Source organism: Limulus polyphemus, unplaced genomic scaffold (assembly GCF_000517525.1).
Source record: "Limulus polyphemus unplaced genomic scaffold, Limulus_polyphemus-2.1.2 Scaffold409, whole genome shotgun sequence".
Classification (NCBI taxonomy): Eukaryota; Metazoa; Arthropoda; class Merostomata; order Xiphosura; family Limulidae; genus Limulus; species Limulus polyphemus.
In genome coordinates this window covers 35632-44279 of record NW_013666019.1, presented here as the reverse complement: position 1 = coordinate 44279, position 8648 = coordinate 35632, and positions in this window count along the sequence as shown.

Here is an 8648-nt window from a genome sequence, read left to right as displayed (position 1 = left end):
TGAAATACTTCTAAACAGTTTAATGACAAGTGATTTTTACAATAATAACAACTTTGACATTATGATTTTAATACAGCCTAAAATCATATCAGTTTCATAATTTTGAAGAAAAATATTTATTTAGCTTCGAATACATTTTTGGATCATATTACTAGAAAAGTGACGAGGCACAACTTATTGAAGTGTAAACTGTCCTACATTTCTTGATATGCAGGTAAGGATACAAAAGTTTTCTCTAATACTATTTTATTGTTGCGGAATTTAAGTTGACCTTAGTTATTAGCATTTTTTATCGTATTAACATCTGATGAAACTTTCACGGCTAGGTATTATTTTTTAAAGAAATCAATTAAAAATATAGACTGAATTAATCTGAATATTTAAGAAAAACCTATCATGCCTTTTAACATCATAAAGTTGTATTTGCTAATGCATAGTGTTAATTAGGTGTATTTAATCATAGTGTTATGGTTATATCATCACCACGTGTGTGCAACATTTCGTTTTTATGAAATACATAAAGAATATTATTCTTTTATAAAAGGTTTAATGTATAATGACATAAACTCGTTAATGTATTAAAGTTATGTTTGTGGAAAACCATTATGATATCATTTCTATCAATGTATTAAAAGTGCGTGTATAGTTTTACTTGAAAAGAAACACAATATCGAAAACTAGCGTTTTAAATTTAGGAATCTTTTAGATATTTAAAGATTTAATAGATCTAAAACATAAAATTATTCTTAGCTCATGCACATTTTCAAATTATTAGAATCACTGGTATCAGTATAATAATTTCGCGTATAATAATTCGAAATTGCCGGGAAACAAAACAAGATTTACACATATAACAAGAGATGTTATACCATGTGATTTAAATTTTTGTTCTTAGCTTAAAAATAATAACTCTTTTTATGGGATGAATTGCTATATTTTGTAAAAACCTTGATAAATATTGACATTAATTTTCATTAGATCTCTTTACATTAGAACCCACAACAGTATAATAATAAACATATAGTAAACTGCTTCAAAAAAGTATTTAGGAATTCTTTGTGGTAAATAAAATAAAAGTGAAATAATAAAAGTATATTCAAAAAGCGAGCTCAGCTTTTGCCCAAAAATCAGAAATAATTTATCATCTCAACTTATTTAAGTGCGATAGAAATCAACAGTGTTTATGAACATACATGAAGTCGTTGTAAGCAATTTTGTTTTTATACTTTTTTAGATGGTTAAATAACACAGATGTTTAAAGAAAAAACAAAAGTTTAATAATTCACAATAAATATTTAAAAAGATACTTTTCCAGTCTCGAAATACAATAAATATTTTACTGAATAATTTATTGTACAAAGATATGATACCGTGAGACTGGGAACGGTCTCACACCCTTTTTATGTTTCGACGTCTCACTGTCTCATCATGAGATTGCGTCATCACAGTCCCACAGTATTTTATCTAAAAAACTATTGCACAGAACAGCGCAATAACACACTTACGAAATGTGAATAGTGATGCTTCAATCAACAATTCTTGTATACATTTTGTGTATATAATGGTTGTATTTGTTGTAAATGAAAACAAAACTGATGTTGATTGTAAAATATGATAATAATTTATTTTTGGAATCTTCATAGATTTGAAAATCATTTCAAAAGCGGCATCCTGTGGCTTAGTTGTAAGTTTAAGAGCTTTTAAACAAACATTGGGTTTCAATACCCAAGATAAACAGAACACAGATAGCCTATTGTGTAGCTTCGTGCTTAATGATAAACAAGCAATTAAATTACAATATGAAACGTTCAAAATTGTAATTTAGACATTCAAAATATTTGCTGATTCTGCATCACGTTGTCCAGTTGGTCAGCAGCAAGTTCACAGACTTACAGTGCTAAATTCCAGAGTTCGTTTCTCCACGGTGAACAGAGATCAAATAGTCCATGTGTAGCTTTGTGTTAAAACAACAATAACTCTATATCGAATAAGGTTTTTTCTGTATGTACTTTTAAACTGCACAGTTTGCATTAAAAGTGGTAATGCACACAAATTACAGTTTCTCTTATGGCTTATGATAATAATCTATATAATAACTATGTTAACATGATGGATTATTTCAAGGAGATTGTAACGTAAAAGTGCAAAACAAGCCTCGATTGCTCGACAAATATTATTCATCGCGCGAGAAATTTTAGTTAAGTTTGTTTATTGATTAGTTCTTAGGCATGTATTTATTCAACCGATGTAACAGCTTTTGTAATAAGTTTCGTAAGAATGCATCATATATACATGTTCATTTGTGCATATACATTAATATATGAAATTTACAAATAATTTGCAGTCAGGAATATGGATATGGATCGAGAGAACATATACATTTCTTTTTTATTTTGTACTGTATTACATTTTGATGATATAAAGTAGTTTGGTGATAGTTTAGTATATGATCTTTGACTTTCCAGTTTTGGCTGTTAGTGTTATGAATTTCGGTCATGTTTGTCGGATGACATCCATACGTGAATCTCAAATATTAAAGCTAGTTTCCCGGTTGTTATTAATTAAAAGAAAATGAGAGAAAAAAAAAACATTCTTATTTTGTCGTAGCTGATCACACTATTTATAAGTACAAAATATACTTGATGAAAAACATAACTTATATGGAAGTTAAGACTGTTTTTTGTTTGTTTATTATATTTTGCACGCTTCAGATATAAGTTCAAAAACGTGGGCGAAGTTTCATTTCGAGATAATTGTTTAAACAGTTCAGCACCGATTTGTTATTTTAATAGAGCAACAATACAATATCTGGTCAGTAGTGCGCGTTCTACCCTCAAAGGTAAGTAGAAAATAAAGTATATCATCTGTTTTTTTGTAATAAATTTATTTTGCAGAGAAATAATTACTTCCGCTCACATGAACTTCACTGACGAACCGCCAAAAATAGAACATCCAAAAACATAACCCCTGCCTTGACATTTTTGTTGACGTTACACGAGCCTTACAGACTTTTCAGCTTTATTATATCTACTAAAAGTGTACTAATATTCAGTTCAAAATATGTAGCTGGATAAAACACCTATGGTTTAAAAACCACAGTCAACTATCCTAATCGAAAGCTCATTGTACTTATTTCACACATAATCAATTGTTTTAAGAGCAAACAATGTGGAAAGCCAGGCTTAAGAGGACTAGTTGTTAATATGCTTTAATTGAAAATCCGAAGATTCATGGTTCGCGACTCATTGATGCAAAAGTAACTCTCAAGTACATTATCCAATCAGGTAAAAGAGTAGCCGAAGAGTTGGCGTTGGTACGTGTTGACTAACTGCTTCCCATAATTTATTACTTGAGAATTAGAGACAGATAGACTTTGCACAACTTTTCAAAAAAATCTGAAATATACAAACCAGGCTTAAGAAACTTGTTACGATCATTTTTTTTTTTCTCATAGTCCTTTGCGGACCGTTGAGCCGATGGCAGAGCAAGATCTGCCATCGTTTTTAAAGCTGTTTCTTACGTCAAAGATGCAACCCACTTGACAGCCTTCCCTATTTGAAAGGACGAGCATGTTCGGTGTGACAGGGATTCGAACCCGTGACCTTAACCACCTGGCCATGCCGGGCCTGTTACGATCATATATATATATATATACTTAAATTTTACACAGGAAACCAAAGATTTTCATCATTGTATTGTTTAACTTTGTATGGTTTTGTTATAGTTACAGCAATAAGATGTATCTTAATAAATATATATTACTAATTTTAAAGGTACACTTGACGTTTCGGTAAGACTTGTTCTTTCATCATGGTGTTACAATATAGGGTTTTCCCCGTACAAGTACAAGTGATTCTTTCTAAATTCATATTTGATTTCGTACACCTTTCTCGTTTCGGTATGTATTTCTAAAATGTGACAATTTGCTTCACGTAGGTATTTTGAGTTAGTTGTATGAATATAACACACATGTCCTTGTATTTGTAGATATCAAACATATATCCTACATCTGTTGTTTTGAAGCTGCGTGATGCATAAACGTGCGAGAAAACTGGCTTTTATTCTCTCTTTTATAAAGTTGATATTGTAATTAGGTTTTTCATCATACGTGTAGACGATTAGAAAGCGTATTTTACTGAAGGTGATGTGACTAATAGTATTGAGCTTTCTTGAGTGTATGTTGACACCCCTACGTGTACTGATATTTACTCTATGTATTAGGTCGTCAAGAAATTAATGTCGCTTTTTTTAGATGAAAAAACCCGAACAACTTATATATCAAAACAAAACATTTATTAAATAAAATAGTGTTCATACTTATCGATGATTTTTCATGACTGGTGACAATTCTGTCCAAAAATGGTTCACGCGCATTATGCTCCAGAAGAGACGACGCAACGTTCACACGTTGGAAATAATGATCATCGGAGAGTTCGTGAGGCACCCAAACATCTTCTTTATAGAATTTTACCATATTTTTTAGATGTTTACGTAATGTTTCATAAGAGACATGCAATTTCAGGGCCATTTCACGAGTGTGTTGTCTTCAGAGCATAAATATCAATTCCAACATGTCGGCCCCTGCCATCACAGTTTTTAAGACTAAATTCACCTGAACGGAATTTGTTGAAACATCGTTGACACTTACGAACGTTCAAAACATTTCCATAAAGGCGTTATTTCCCTTCTTGTATTCAAACAGTATTACATGCCGAATGTGTGTCTCGTCATGTGCCATCACTATAAAGGATTAGAGTTTACTAAACTTTACACTTTATATAGGCTACACTAACGTGATGTTTAGGCGGTTCGTTTAACTATTACACGTGATGTACATTCTTTGGGGGAGTGGTTAATAAAAGTGTTCCAAAACGCGACATTAATTTCTTGATGATCTAATACTTTTGAAAGCGTTAATTGCTTTATTGTTGTTTTTCAGTTTAAAGTTTTGGTTTAAAAGGTAGCTATTAAACGAACGCATACAGACCTTAATTTCTAGAAAGAAAAAAAAAGGTACCGGATTCCTGTTGAAGAGTGGGCGAGTGGCAAAAGATAACAGTTTAAAAATTATAAAAACTATTATTTGTAATGTAGCGAAGGGGAGTAATATAGTTGAATACATAAGACAAATATCAATCCTTAGCCGGGGCAAGTTAAAAAATATAATTTTTCCGCTTTCAGATAAAAAAAAAAGAAAAAAGGTCTTAGAGCTCAGATCTGGAGAGATCCGATAGAAATTAAGCCCTGATCACATGTTTTGTACAAACTATCCTAGAAGATGTAAGAGCCACACTAGAGACTGGTATTTGCTGAAGCCATGTTGAACATATCCTACAGCGTTTGTCTCAACAGGGCTAAAGTATTTTTTAAAGCTTGTAGTGTACGTGATAATGGGTGATTGAATAGAGGGTTTCGTTCCCTACATGTCATCACAACAAAGCTATCATATTTACATCAGTGTTTTAAGAAAAACATCATTAATGTTCAGTACCGATTCATTGTTTTCTTGACTTGAGCCACAAAATATACATATTGTACAAGTCATTAAATTATGACAGTGTTAGTGTATTACACTTATTTGTAGCTGCATAAAGATTTATCCAGCAACGGTAATTCGTCCTGTAAGATGTAACAATGGTAGATATAGTTGGGCCTCTATAGTAAATCTTATTACTGTTGTGCAATGTTCATATTTCTGACACATCAAATTTGGCCAAGTATAATTTGTACATTTAATTAATATTTTACGTGAAACTTACTAGTTACGTCTATACAGTTAAGTTTATGTGTTAGATTATATCAAAACATCTCATTTGTGGTACATTTTTATTGCCTAAGGAGGATTAGTGCATTTATCAGAGAGTACAGAAGAGCTCTGCATTAGATGACTTGTGGTGTTTTTCACTAACTGCACTTTAGGATGAAAAACTTGAAGTCTGTAACAGTCCGTCATTGGTGAAACGTTTTAATATATAGGATTCGATATTGAGTTTCTTTGTAGCTATGATATAGTTAACGAAACAGCGATAAAACTAAGAGAACAGTATGTTCTGAAAAGTTAATAAAAACTTAATTCTCTCTCTGATTTTAATAATCAATTAATCATACAAAAATGTATCGACAAGTTATTTGCTCTCCAATTTCTTTATGCATTAGAAGTGTCAGTTAGGTATTACGATTGTCTTAATTTTGGGAATCCACAAGTTATTACCACAAGAATATGTTGGTAGTTGCTGTTTACCACCGCATTTATAGTTTAAGAAAGTTTGTTCTGTTTTTTATATTCGAGGTGTCACACAGAAACAGTCAAGTTTCGATTTGAAATTATAGCTACTTCTGTTACAAAATTACTATTAAACGTAAAATATTCTAACCAGTGTAAGTTTATTTTATGTAAATATCAAACGCTGCAAACAAGAATACGACCTCATTAGATATTAATATTCGGTATGTTATTTGTTGTCATTATTTGGTGTTGCTTTTATGTTTCTAAGCCAAAACTACATACGTTTTCAAATAAAAGTTTCTTCTTATAATGTAATAAGTACGTTTGAGCTTACAAGAAAAACTATCGCTGCCAAAAACAGAGAAAAATACAATCACAATAAATTTTACGTTTTAAGAAAATATCTACCACAGATACTTATAGAAATATTAATAAGTTATTTTTTTCTCTAAGACCAGTCTTTAAAGGGAGGTTACATAAAATGCGTTAATTTGGTTTCTGAAGAACTCGCCCACTGATGGATCAGCGGTAGTTTACGCACTTACAACGTGAAAATCCAGGGTTCGACTTCCCGTGATACACAGGGCGCAGGTGGCCCATTGTATATAGCTTTGCACTAAAGAAACTGAAGAAGTGGAAAAATGTACCACTTTCTATCGCGACACGAGTTTCTTTTCTTTAACCTGTAAGCAGAATAATAATATATAAAGCCATCAACAAGATGAGTTGTATAACGATACCGATATAAGGAATAATACACAAAATCATCAAAGTGACTTATACATAGATACAGATAAATGTTTGTTTTAACAGTGCATATGAAAGGAAAAATTTGAAATGTTTTGATATTATTGCATAATAACATTTTACCCCACGTTTATCTAGAAACAATTATGTATATTGATCGTTACACAAGTTAAACCATAACAGCATAACGAGAGAAACGCAAGAATTAGTTTGCTGGCTGTGTTCTCATTAAGAAATTAAAACGAAACAAACACTAAAGTGTACGAGAAAACAACAACAATGTCTATTAATCATATTTCAGAAGTTTCTCTACCTTAGGCAGTTTCATTCTTGACCATTTACTAGCTACAGAGCTGCTCCTGACCACTTAACTTTCACTGTATGCTGACTGAAGAAACAGGTCTCAGCTTCAGTACACTCTAACTTCTGTAAACATCTCGAACACCAGACTTCCCTCACTTTATCAAAACTGGATTGCACTCTAATAAGATAGAAACAAAACTATAACAGAGATAAAAAAGAAAGGCAAACAGCCATTTTACAAGATTGCAAAATGATCACTCTATGATCTCATAGATAATAACCTTTCGAGCTAATAATCTGATTTTTATATGCTCGAAATTTAGTACATCTGATTAATTAGCATTACTAAATTTTTCGTTAATGCGTATTTGATTTCATAATGTTTGATCTGCATTTGCAGAATTTTTTTTCAGAATCTATTAAAAATGGAGTATTTGACCTGAATTTTTCACAGCTTTCAGCACTGTAGAAATTATTAACGACAAACATTACATTCGACTTAGATGGATTATAATCATAACATTATATATAATAATACAGTTAGTACTATTATTGTACTACCTCAACAATCAGGAATCTTATTGTTATTGTGTGTTTTATATTTGTTTTTTGGCTTTAATCTCTATAATATACCCTTAGAAAGTCTAAGGGTAGGCTAGTCCTCCAACTATCATATTGTTACGACAGCGGGGGTCACGTGACGCTAATAACACGTTAAATTCTCGAAGGTTCCTGAATGCTCAAGCGTTTACTAGATTTCGGTATTGTTGTACATATAAGACTGTCAAGACGAGACGGCAACATTGCTGTGTATTTGAACTGGGGACAGAGAGAGACATATTGTTGAGTCGAGCACGTGAGGCGTTCGTTGTGATTTATAGCGTTTGTTATAGCGTGACTGTGAAAATTAAGTGTATTGCAAAGTTGTATTGAGAAAGAATAAACCAGTTTTATTTAAGAAAGGACTTGTATCGCTAAAGTTTCTTCGGAAAGAAATTTTACGAAAAATTAACTAACGAACGGAGGCGTAACAAATTGGTGTCAGAAGTGGGAAAGAAAATCAAATTAGGAAAAAAAGAAGAAGGTGGAAACGAGATGCGGAAAATCAAACTACTGCTTAGCAGACTTGATGGCAGCAATACAAGAACAGCAAAAGAAACAAGAAGAGAGATTACAGCAGTTGTTGGAGGAAAAATAAAAGAAACAAGAAGATAGATTACAGCATTTGCAAGAAAACCTGCAGCAGTGGCAGCTGGAACAGCAAAATAAACAAGAAGAGAGATTACAGCAGTTGTTGGAGGAAAAAGAAAGAAACAAGAAGTACGAGAAAAGAAATAAGAAGAGAGATTACAGCAGTGGCAACTAGAACAAG